The sequence below is a fragment of the Salvelinus fontinalis genome, chromosome 2 (assembly GCF_029448725.1).
Source record: "Salvelinus fontinalis isolate EN_2023a chromosome 2, ASM2944872v1, whole genome shotgun sequence".
NCBI classification, from domain to species: domain Eukaryota; kingdom Metazoa; phylum Chordata; class Actinopteri; order Salmoniformes; family Salmonidae; genus Salvelinus; species Salvelinus fontinalis.
The window spans coordinates 81,676,668-81,690,307 of NC_074666.1; the positions used below are offsets into that span (position 1 = coordinate 81,676,668).

The following is a 13,640-nucleotide window of genomic DNA, read 5'->3' on the forward strand; positions in this document are numbered from 1 at the left end:
GATTAGTAAACGCTCCTTCTATCTGACGGACCAAATAACTTCAGTCTATCGACCCTCCCTCACACACAGCCTGTTATTGAGATGGGCGGGAGGCGCTTTCTTTCAACTCAACAGGTAGCTAGCTAGCTGCTTCCCAACCGACAACAACTTAGACAATTGGTATGAAGTACAGTACATTGAAAGAATTGAGTCAATTTTGATACAGGGATCCGGTATGTTTTTGTCATTTCGAAATTGTACAAGATTCAATATGATTCTGATGGGCTTCCAAAGCATAACTTCGAGTTCGCGCCATACGGTTCCTTGTTTTTTCGATGTAGGAACTGATCAAGTCTCTTGAGTTCTGTTTTGTAATTATTCATATGGCATGTGTGTTGAATTTCAAACGGAATATACTCTGCAAACATGAATTGTTAAGTTAGTAGGCAGTCTTGACACCATTTCAGATGTCTATTGTAGCCTATATAATTCATATTATTTGTATCCTATTATTTATATTATTATCATTATAATTACTACACAATTTATACAATAGAAAATCAAAGAAAACAAAGGTGTATTCAATGACATGTTCACACTTACACCTGGAAAGCTATTTCATGTAATGTTTTGCCCTTGTGATGGTCTGATTCGTTTAAGGTGAGCGTTGGATTGTAATTATATGCCTTTTCGATAGCTTTTCGTTTGTGCTTTCAGTGGGACTTTTGATGAGAAATTGGAATAATTGTTCTATCGTTCCTAAACATAAGTTAACAATTTTATAACACAATAATTAACGATGACTCAAAAAAGATGTTCGTGTAATAGCTTCTAATAAATTGAATACATTTAAAATACAAAGGGATTTAACCAGATAGTTCCCAACAGTTAATTCTTAAATTTGTTGTGAAATGTTCCCGTGAAAGTAAGCTAACATCATTGTAGTCAGCAGGCATGCCTCTTGTCATGTTTGATAAGATATAGCTACTTCGATATGCTGAAGAAATCATAGTTTGGCTTTAGCCAGCATATGTAACAATGTAGCCTATATGTGCATGTATTTTATATGTTTGATTTTATATTGTTTGGTAGGCTATTGTATTTAAAATGTTTACTTCGCTGCAGTAGCCTGCATTCAGTATAAAAAAAACATCTTCATTTGAAAATAAAGTGCAGTATTCTATGATCATTTGATAATTTCCCTTACAGGCCTCTTAACGGATTACTGTTAAATGAAGGATAATACAACATAAAAATAATGTTCATGGTGGGCTATGTTGTGAGTTGAGGAAAAACATGATACATTTGAACATTTTAGTTAATTTATGTACACATGCGATGCGTTATCTCAACGTGTCCACTTGGTGGGGGTAGCTACGAGCAGAACAATCTTGGTGGGTGACACGTCTAGGACCACCTCTTAATCGATCATTCTTCTGAACACAGAACTGTTATTGTTCTTAAAGATCTTCTGTAGCAATTGATTAATGAATGGAATATTGGGCAGATTTGCTGCTATGACAAACAAGCAATAAGTTATGGGTTACTGAAGTAGAAAACAAACTCACATGCACTAAAATTCCAAATCAAAACTATTTGTGATTTTCAAAGAAATATTTAAGCCATTCGTGTAATCCTGAAAGTTTTGTGCAAGGCAAGTTCATAATTGATTGAAAGTGGCTATTGCAATTAGGCTACCGAAAACTTGGCGATATTGAAAAAAATAACTGAACACCGTTTATTTATTTGTATATTCGTTCAGGGAATAACTCAGTATCCTCTTCAGTGTTTTTTTTTTTGTTCCTGTTGGCGCTTTTCTCGTCGGAAATAACTTTGCTCTCTTCTCTCTCTCTCCCTTTCCCTCGCTCTCCCTCTTTCTCTCTCTCTCTCGCTCCATTTTGAGCATTGACTGAAACAACAGAAACTATCGTATCAGAGAACGACACATGAGACATTTCTGAACAAGTCAATGGTAAGAATTACTAAGATTTTCAATATGTACATTTTTTTACGTTTTTATTTACTTTAATTAGGCGCCGGTCGGTTTCGTAGCCTTTGACTTAATATGAACAAACCTTGTAATTTCTACCTTGTCCTTCTACCTAAAATATCATATAACAATGTTTTGATCACTGACTAACATCTCTCAAAGGGAATACAATAACCTCAAATTATGTTTTGATATATATAAATTGTGTAAGAATATATTTGGTGTATAGTAATATTCAGTTTATAACCTGTGAAGTCTCTAATATGATTATTTTGAGTACAATTCAATTACAAAATACATCCCTTAATGTTTCTAAAAACGTGTTTAGTAACTGTTTATCTGCCAAAGTTGTCTATGTTTCTATAATGAACAGAATTATGAAGTATCTTAAATAAGTCTTTGTTTTTCTGTATCGTTGTTATTAACATGGATCAAATTGACTGAAATGGTTATAGAGTTTTAACAGTTTTTCCTGTCATGAAATTGAGGTTGAATTAAACTTTTTCACAAATATTTAGTTGTAAATGTTTTAAAGCATGAAACTTTACCTTCATAATGTTGTTGTTGTTATTGTTGTTCAACTTCTGTCTGAATTTACTGTGAACTTCTTGGACTTATTTTCTTAAATATGTGCCTTGCAAAATATATATATTTTTTCTTTTAGTTCCACAAATGCTGTATCAAGTAAGACACACTTTTGAATAATGATGTTTATACACCCACGCCTGTTTCAAGCTTATTGAAGAACATGAATGTATACCCTTTTATCCATAACTACTCTGTAACATTACAAGTTTGATTCAAGACTTTAAAGCTGATGTTTTACTACTTTTTAGACAAATATTCTCACTTCCAGTTTGATTTGACATTCAATTTGGGGGGGGGGGAAATGGCATGTACTAAATCTGGCCACATTCTCACTTAACACTGTCATTCTCTAAATGGGTAGAAACATAAGTCACCATGGAAATTTAAACTGCACAAAAAATGTTGTTGAAAGCACACTACCATGTATTCATATTACATTCATGTAGCCAACCTTTACATTAGGAAGTGTGTAGTACCACACAACCTCAGAAGTAAGAGTGACCGATAACTAGAGGGAACACTTAACAAACAGCACCCTGACCCATTGATATCCTATACAAGCCTCTGAAAAGGTAGCACCTGAGATAAGTAAATCTGGATTAGGATGGGGGTCCTCAATCAAACAGATTATTTAATATAGCTGCAGATGCATCCCAAATGCCACCCTATTCCATTGATAGTGCACTACTTTTGGCCGGGACCCATGTGGCTCTGGTCAAAAATAGTGCACTATGTGGGAATATTTGGGACATAACCAAAGACTGTGACGCCCACTGAGAATGATAAACATCATCATTACCTTACGCAGATTGAACCAATTCACAGACATAAACCTGATGTGTATAGTCAAGCATTGTCTAAACTACCTTTGGAATCCTTACATACTATAGTAGTATGTATCTGTTGTAGATGACAGCGTATATGAATTTCCAGGGTTACAATGCCAGTTAGACGGTATGAATTAAGTTTTCTTTATATTTTAGGATATTTTGGCTGTGTAGGCTATGCCATCACGCACACACTCCATCTCCAGTCAGTCAACCTCTACTGGTATCATAAACAGCCATCACTGTGATGGTACATATGGCACATTCTCATGGGATGTTTCATGTATCTTCTCCAAAGGTGGAAACGATAAATACAAGATGATGTGTTCTGTGACAATATTGGATAGATGCTGAATCAATATGTTCTCCCCTCAGGTGTTCTCACCTAAATCGCACACAATACTGTACATTCTAATATGTAATACCATGTTTGCAGTATGCCACTTTCCTTCCGGCTCTTGATCTGTATCTTGCACGTCAACATGGTGTCCCTCTTGGCTATTTACAATAACGCTTCACTGTGTTTACTACATGTCTCTTCTTCTAGGTATCAATCTCTTGTTACGATTATGCCACGATAACAAAAGTGTAGAACACACTCTAAAGACAAACTGACAAACCGTTTTGGGGCGGCCGTCCGGTAATGCCTCTTAGGTAGAGCAGCAGCAGCGTAGCCTCGTGGCCTTGTTGTCTTCCAGTCTCATCTTCATTGAGAAAATTGAATTTGAATTCTCTTGGGCTGTTTTTTTTTTCAACTAATTTGATCAATCATCAGTAGACGGTTCATCATTACTACTATTACTTTACTGGAATTGCTTCTAACTAAACTATTCTATCTTCATCACATCTTCTTTCCATTTATTTTCATTAACTACCACCGTTTATTTTCAAAACAACTACCATGTTTTGACGCCTCTAAATATTGTACTTTGAACCGTTTTAAGCAGAGGTTATGCAGTGGTGGGAAAAGTACTCAATTGTCCTACTTGAGTAAAAGTAAAGATACCTTACTAGAAAATGACTCAAGTAAAAGTGAAAGTCACCCAGTAAAATAGTACTTGAGTAAAAGTATAAACAATCTGGTTTTAAATGTACTTAAGTACAGTGGTGGAAAAAGTACTCAATAATCATACTTGAGTAAGTGTAAAAAGTAAATGCTTATATTAAGCCAACCAGATGGCAAAATGTTCTTGTTTTTTTTATTTTTACGGACAGCCAGTGACACACACTCCAACACTCAGACATAATTTACAAACGGCAGTATTTGTGTCTAGTAAGTCCGCCAGATCAGAGGCAGTAGGAATGTCATGTTATATTGATAGGTGTGTCAATTGGACCATATTGCTGTCCTGCCAGCGCATTTGTAATGTAACGAGTACTTTAGGGTGTCAAGGGAATATGTATGGGAGTATAAAGTACATATTTTCTTTAGGAATGTAGTGGAGTACAAGTAAAATATAAATAGTAAAGTACAGATACCCCAAAAAACTTCTTAAGTAGTACTTTAAAGTATTTTTACTTAAGTACTTTACACCACTGAGGTTATGTTATGTTATGTGAGCCCAAAGGTTTATGCTGTAGCTTATGAAGCTACATTTTCATTAAATGTAACAAGAAAAAGAGAGGACATCTTGGAAAATATAATATCACCAACATCATTGAATCATTGAATAGAAACATAATTGAATAGAAACATTATTACTCGTGTACCATGCAGCCATTATACCAGTGTAGTAAGAGTGGGAACTCGGTAAGACCTTGTACGATTGCTGAACTCCATACAACCTTCCTCGTTGCTGACCCACTGCGTATGTTTCATGCAGCTTAGGTTTTCCTACTTAGATGTCCGTATATCAGATATAAAATGGAGAATACAGAGAAATCAGAAAAGGGTCCATAGAAAGTGGTTGAGAGGACATCACCTTTCAAGACAGGTGGAGTGACAAGGATTAAGTTAGTTCAAACTCAAAAGAAACTAGCTACCATGTTAGATCTATACAGTTGAACTTTCTTTCGTCGCCTTCGGTCCATCAAAGTTTTGCAAGTTGTTCTTTCCATCCACAAAGTTCTCCTTACAAATATGTTGTGTGTGAGGCAGTGTAACTTGGAAATGGGAGTCTCACCCTTTTTTAATTCAACAATATTAAGTTTGTGTTGCTTATTCACAGGGATATCCATGGTATTTTGAGGGTATTCCACCTAATCATTCCATGGTATTTTTAGGATAGTACACCTAATCATTCCATGGTATTTTGATGGTATAGCAGCCAACCTAACTCATGGCTCAATTTAAAAATGCAGTTTGGTATTACATCACCAGTGTTTACTAGGTTTTTCCCATCATGCAAAAAGTGGTGAGACACCATTCTTCTACTTCTGCATTCCCGCCCAATTTAACCTCTGCTTATCCTAACCTCTTGACCTCCTTCTTTGCACCTCCCCCAAAACATACATACACACAACCACCACTACCAGTGAAGAAGGGGAGGTGAGCTAATTTGGTGAAAGTCAAAGTAGGAAGTGGGTGTTTTATGTTTTGCACAGCACGTCCATAACTCTCCCATCTGCATAGCTTTTAACCCACAATGTAAACAGCAACCCACACAACACCCTTTAAACCCCATATATATATACAAAATATTTATGCTTCATTGTCACATAGGTGCAGCTTTGGTATTCGAACCAGCTACCTTTCGGTTACTTGCCCAACCTTCTAACTGCTAGGCTACCTGCTGCTGTTACACAGACAGTCGTGTTGCTGGTAGACCAGTGAAATAGCAGTGAAGAGGAATGAGGCTTTGGAACACCCAACAATGGACGCCCTTATGATGTGCCATCAGGCATCAACTGACAAAACTGTTTTTGTATGTAGAAAAACTTTTTACTGGGGTGCCAGAGTTAGTAATTGACCGTGCATAGCACTGATTGAACAGCATTCTCTGTTGTTACCTCTATAACAAAGTTATCGTCAGTGTCCCCCTCACTCATATAGCAGCAGAGATGGTTGCACAAATAGGGGATTCTGTACAGCAAAGGCACTGGTACTCCTGTATCCTAGATGCCGTCTCCTGTCGTTGTGCACTTGAGCAAGGCACTTACTCCCTTAACTACTCCAGGGGCGTCGTACTATGGCTGACCCTCTGCTTTAACCTCGCCACCCTCTGTGTGTGTACGCTATGGGTGTCTTTCGAAGGGGTTGGGATAAAGTAGAACACACATCTTTTTGTTGAACATTAATGGACAATAAAATGATCTTGATTTTCAATATGTTGACTGCACCATCCAGAGGGTCTTGACTGGCTGCATCACCGCTTGGTATGGCAACTGCTTAGCATCCAAAAAAAGCAATGTTTGGTCAAAATGAGATATGTGAATGATGGTCATGCTAAGGCAAGCAAGTTATGGAGGGAATTAAGTGGCTACAATTTTGTAGTTATTACATTAAATGTTTTCCATTTAATTAACAGGTATTGCCTCCCCAAGATTAGTGTGTTAAACTCTATTTTATACATTTTATTTTGACATTTTTTAGTAATTAACTCTTAAAAGCTAAAGTCTAAAATCAAAACATTGAAACAAAATGCCATTGCACATCTCACTATTAATATCCTCACTATGATGAGGTTTTGATGTAAGGTCCCAACACACTTGCCTTACATTTTACTGCTTTATTAAAAGCTAATTACAATTTTTATCTCAAAACAAGTGGATTATTTATATTTAAGCTTCCCTAATTGTATGTATATATATAAAGTGTATAGATTAGATGATAAATATATATATATATAATATTCATAATTTAGATATTCAACTTTTTTCTAAATGATGAATATTAGATCAAATTACCTCTGAATTTCCAACAGACCCAACAAACATTTTTATTATAATTTTCCTCGGAATCGTTTTGTTAGAATGACTTACATTTTTGGGATGAAACAGATAATATTTTTAGTTAAGCAACAGTAGTGGCAGGCAGGGGAAGTGAAAAATAGACGACAAAGTGGTTTCTGTGAGAATTATAGGGCTGGGGGCATCTACCCCGGGGGGATAGTTATCCCACGTTTACCCTACATATTACCTCAATTACCTCCACTACCTCCTACCCTTGCACATTGACTCGGTACCGGTACTCCTTGTATATGGCCTCGTTACTGTTATTTTATTGTTTGCAACTTTTTATTTTTTTTATTACTTTTTAACTCTGCGTTATTTGGAAAGCGCTCGTAAGTAAGCATTTCACTGTAAAGTCTACACCTGTTGTATTTGGCACATGTGACAAATATAATTTGATTTGATGATGAAGTTATCAGAACCTCATTTGCTTCATTAAGTTATCAAACCTTTTAGCTGGGTTCAATGTATTCCGTTACCAGTGTGTGTTTTACATACCAGTGATCCCATACATCTTAATTAGAGCCAGCAGAAAAATGATACTGCAGCAACAGGAAATGTGAATTATTATGTGGATTATAATCAATGGACATTTTTATAGAGGTTAATCAATTTTTCTTAAGGGAAAATCAAGTCTGAAATTACTTGAGATCAAATGTTTTACCTCAAATATACGACACATTTTAAATTTCCTGCATTGCAGGAAAGTTTTCCTGCAAAAGATTGATCAAATTAAGATCCTACATCTGTACATACCAGGTTTCTATCATGCACAGTTGTGTGTGGGTCTCCATAATAACTACATTGATCGTTTTAGTGAGTGCAACATATTGATACAAAACACACTGTAAGACATAAGCAAAAAAACATGACTTTGCAACCTTTCCATTTAGACCATTACAAGTAGTTTGAGTTATTTATTTTGTTGTCCTCAAGGTATTTTCTGCAATTTATGTTAAGTATCTTGTGATTTGACCTAATGTAGCAACCTCCCGGATTACAACTTCAATTCCCTAGTGACTAAGACTTCCACATTGTACCAGACTGAATAACCCGTTTACATTAAGTTAACTCAGCAAAAAAAGACACGTCCTCTCACTGTCAGCTGCATTTATTTTCAGCAAAGTTAACATGTGTAAATATTTGTATGAACATAACAAGATTCAACAACTGAGACAGAAACTGAACAAGTTCCACAGACATGTGACTAACAGAAATGGAATAATTTTTCCCTGAACAAAGGTGGGGGGGTCAAAATCAAAGTAACAGTCAGTATCTGATGTGGCCACCAGCTGCATTAAGTACTGCAGTGCATCTCCTCCTCATGGACTGCACCAGATTTGCCCGTCCTTGCTGTGAGATGTTACCCCACTCTTCCACCAAGGCACCTGCAAGTTCCCGGACGATTCTGGGGGGAATGGCCCTAGCCCTCCCCCTCCAATCCAACAGGTCCCAGACGTGCTCAATGGGATTGAGATCCGGGCTCTTTGCTGGCCATGGCAGAACACTGACATTCCTGTCTTGCAGGAAATCACGCACAGAACGATCAGTATGGCTGGTGGCATTGTCATGCTGGAGGGTCATGTCAGGAGGAGCCTGCAGGAAGGGTACCACATGAGGGAGGAGGATGTCTTCCCTGTAACATACAGCGTTGAGATTGCCTGCAATGACAACAAGCTCAGTCCGATGATGCTGTGACACACCGCCCCAGACCATGACGGACCCTCCATCTCCAAATCGATCCTGCTCCAGAGTACAGGCCACGGTGTAATGCTCATTCCTTCGACGATAAACGCGAATCCGACCATCAGCTCTGGTGAGACAAAACCGTGACTCGTCAGTGAAGAGCACTTTTTGCCAGTCCTGTCTGGTCCAGCGGCGGTGGGTTTGTGCCCATAGGCGACGTTGTTGCCGGTGATGTCTGGTGAGGACCTGCCTTACAACAGGCCTAAAATGCCTCAGTCCAGCCTCTCGCAGCCTATTGCGGACAGTCTGAGCACTGATGGTGGGATTGTGCGTTCCTGGTGTAACTCAGGCAGTTGTTGTTGCCACCTGTACCTGTCCCGCAGGTGTGATGCTCGGATGTACCGATCCTGTGCAGGTGTTGTTACACGTGGTCTGCCACTACGAGGACAATCAGCTGTCCGTCCTGTCTCCCTGTAGCGCTGTCTTAGGCGTCTCACAGTACGGACATTGCAATTTATTGCCCTGGCCACATCTGCAGTCCTCATGCCTCCTTGCAGCATACCTAAGGCACGTTCACGCAGATGAGCAGGGACCCTGGGCATCTTTCTTTTGATGTTTTTCAGTGTCAGTAGAAAGGCCTCTTTAGTGTCTTAAGTTTTCATAAGCTTAATTGCCTACCATCTGTAAGCTGTTAGTGTCTTAACGACCGTTCCACAGGTGCATGGTTCATTGAACAAGCATGGGAAACAGTGTTTAAACCCTTTACAATGAAGATCTGTGAAGTTATTTGGATTTTTACAAATTATCTTTGAAAGACAGGGTCCTGAAAAAAGGACGTTTCTTTTTTTTGCTGAGTTTATAAGAGTATAGGAACCACTGAACCAATTTAGCTTTGACCAGGCAGTTTGTTCTAGAATGTAATACTTTTTGCACCCAACAAATGACATCAATGATACAACACAAAACATGCGGGTTGACTCAATATTGAGTGACATCAACCATTTGTTTTTTTAAGTGACTGGTGCCATTGTTCATAGCTTTCAACATAAACAGTGCATGTACTAGGCTGTGGCAGTTCCTCCTTACATTAGTCTTTGTGAATCTTTTTAACCTGGTGTGAAGTACAAGTCCTCCTTATCAACTCAATTATCCCAATGTGTTCATTATTCTATTGTTTTGTGCATTATTGTATGTATTGTAAGTGTTTCCCTATGTTGTTTTTCTAATGTTATGGTATGTTTTGGCCATATGCACTATCAAAATATATGTTCCTTTTGTCTTTTACAGTTTTTTATCTTATAACTGACTTTCATTATGTGCATTTGTAAAACGTTTCTTAAAAGTTAAAAGTTTGGACACCTACTCATTCAAGGGTTTTTCTTTATTTTTATGTTTTTCACCATTGTAGAATAATAGTGAAGATATCAAAACTATGAAATAACACATATGGAATCATGTAGTAACCAAAAAAGTGTTAAACAAATCAAAATATATTTTTGATTTTAGATTCTTCAAAGTAGCCACCCTTTGCCTTGATGACAGTTTGCACACACTTGGCATTCTCTCAACCGGCTTCACCTGGAATGATTTTCCAACAGTCTTGAAGGAGTTCTCACATATGCTGAGCACTTGTTGGCTGCTTTTCCTTCACTATGTGGTCCAACTTATCCTAAACCATCTCATTTGGGTTGAGGTCGGGTAATTGTGGAGGCCAGGTCATCTGATGCAGCACTCCATCACTCTCCTTCTTGGTCAAATTTCCCTTACACAGCCTGGAGTTGTGTTGGGTCAATGTCCTGTTGAAAAACAAATGATAGTCCCACTAAGCGCAAACAAGATGGGATGGCGTATCGCTGCAGAATGCTGTGGTAGCCATGCTGGTTAAGTGTGCCTTGAATTCTAAATAAATTACTGACAGTGTCACCACCAAAGCACCCTCACACCATCACACCTCCTCCTTCATGCTTCACGGTGGGAACCACACATGCCGAGATCATCCGTTCACCTACTCTGCGTCTCACAAAGACACAGCGATTGGAACAAAAAATCTAAAATTTGGACTCATCGGACCAAAGGACAGATTTCCACCAGTCTAATGTCCATTGCTTGTGTTTCTTGGCCCAAGCAAGTATCTTCTTCTTATTGGTGTTCTTTAGTAGTGGTTTCTTTGCAGCAATTCAACCATGAAGGCCTGATTCACACAGTCTCCTCTGAATAGTTGATGCTGAGATGTGTCTGTGTACATTTATTTGGGCTGTAATTTCTGAAGCTGGTAACACTAATGAACTTATCCCCTTCAGCAGAGGTAACTCTGGATCTTTCCTGTGGCGGTCCTCATGAGAGCCAGTTTCATCAAAGCGCTTGATGGTTTTTGCGACTGCACTTGAAGAAACTTTCAAAGTTCTTTACATTTTCTGGATTGACTGACCATCATGTCTTAAAGTGAATGGGGCCACAGTGTCTCCTGACCCCTCCTGTCTCAGCCTCCAGTATTTATGCTGCATTAGGGTCAGTCTGTTATATCTGGAGTATTTCTACTGTCTTATCCGGTGTCCTGTGTGAATTTAAGTATGCTCTCTCTAATTCTCTTGTTCTCTCTTTCTTTCTTTCTCTCTCAGAGGACCTGAGCCCTTGGACCATGCCTCAGGACTACCTGGCATGATGACTCCTTGTTGTCCCCAGTCCACCTGGCCGTGCTGCTGCTCCAGTTTCAACTGTTCTGCCTGCGGCTATGGAACCCTGACCTGTTCACTGTGATTACTATTATTTGACCATGCTGGTCATTTATGAACATTTGAACATCTTGGCCATGTTCTTTTATAATCTCCACCCGGCACAGCCAGAAGAGGACTGGCCACCCCTCATAGCCTGGTTCCTCTCTAGGTTTCTTCCTAGGTTTTGGCCTTTCTAGGGAGTTTTTCCTAGCTACTGTGCTTCTACACCTGCATTGCTTGCTGTTTGGGGTTTTAGGCTGGGTTTCTGTACAGCACTTTTATATATCAGCTGATGTAAGAAGGGCTATATAAATACATTTGATTTGATTTAAAGTAATGATGGACTGTAGTTTGTCTTTGCTTATTTGAGCTGTTCTTGCCATAATATGGACTTGGTATTTTACCAAATAAGGCTATCTTCTGTATACCAACTCTACCTTTTCACAACACAACTGATTGGTTCAAACGCATTAAAAAGGAAAGAAATTCCACAAATCACATTTTAACAAGGCACACCTGTATTCCAGGTGACTACCTCATGATGCTGATTGAGAGAATGCAAAGCTGCCATCAAGGCAAAGGGTAGCTACTTTGAATAAATATATTTTGATATGTGTAACACTTTTTTGGTTACTACATAATTCCATATGTGTTATTTAATAGTTTTGATGCCTTCACTATTATTCTACAATGTAGATAATAGTCAATATAAAGAAAACCATTGAATGAGTAGGTGTGTCCAAACTTTTGACTGGTACTGTATATCATGTGGTTAAATGGAATTGCAAGTTCTTGGTATAATAACTATGCAACAACACAGTACCTATTCTTTAGGCTTACTAGTGGCTAATTTGAAACAGAATTGGGTCCGTTTCCTTTCAGTACAATTCGGCCATTGTTCTATCTGCACTTACTGTGTGACGCTGAAGAGGTATTGGCTAAAGATTCTGTTATTAATATTAAATAGGTTATAGAGTAGATGTATCTAAGCGAAACTTAGCCTACTGTAAGGTTTTGTCATAATGTGTAATATTTTTTTAAAAACATTTCATTAGCCTAAAAATAATTTTGCTGTTGGTTCTCAAGCCCACGACTTCGTATAGCATTAATTATTGTGATATTATTGTAATTTAAATTTTAATGAATACATCACAAATCAAGCGTTCCATAACACATGTGTTATAACGTGAGTTGTTGCCATGTGTTACGCATAATGAAATTGTTGGAAGATTTTGAGTTTTTAACCCTCCAATGTCTGTAGGCGAGCCATTTTACCACAAAGCAATATGAATGCCTATATGATACAGTATGCCTATATGATACAGTATGCCTATATGACACAGTATGCCTATATGATACAGTATGCCTATATGATACAGTATGCCTATATGATACAGTATGCCTATATGATACAGTATGCCTATATGACACAGTATGCCTATATGATACAGTATGCCTATATGATACAGTATGCCTATATGATACAGTATGCCTATATGATACAGTATGCCTATATGACACAGTATGCCTATATGATACAGTATGCCTATATGATACAGTATGCCTATATGATACAGTATGCCTATATGACACAGTATGCCTATATGCCACGTTGAATACAGTATATGCTGCACTCTTAGTAGTCAACAAAATGCCTCAATGCAGATTCATTATCGTATGATTTATTCAAAGTTATGTTCTGTCTGTAGAGATGATTAAATTATTATATTAAACACACTTAACTCACTAAGTTCGTGACTGTTCATGATGAAGTACACGACTTTCGGTGGAGCACACTGTGCACACTGACTGCAGCAGAAGCTCTGCCATTTCCCCTTCCAATGAAAAGCTGCCCTTTGCGCTTTTGGGGCCTGCACCACTGGATCCTCCATTTTGAAAATTAAATCAGGGGATTGGGCGTATTTTGCCTGGTAGAGTAGTGTACACCATGTGCAGCGAGCTGTC

General features: G+C 38.1%; 1 long non-coding RNA gene across 1 annotated transcript; it reads left to right on the forward strand.

Annotated features, from left to right (window-relative positions):
• Positions 1–829: 829 nt before the first annotated feature.
• LOC129828756 (uncharacterized) lies at positions 830–13,425 on the forward strand. Its single transcript, XR_008755291.1, has 2 exons — positions 830–1,951; positions 11,580–13,425. It is a non-coding gene; the product is annotated as an uncharacterized LOC129828756 (long non-coding RNA).
• Positions 13,426–13,640: the final 215 nt, after the last annotated feature.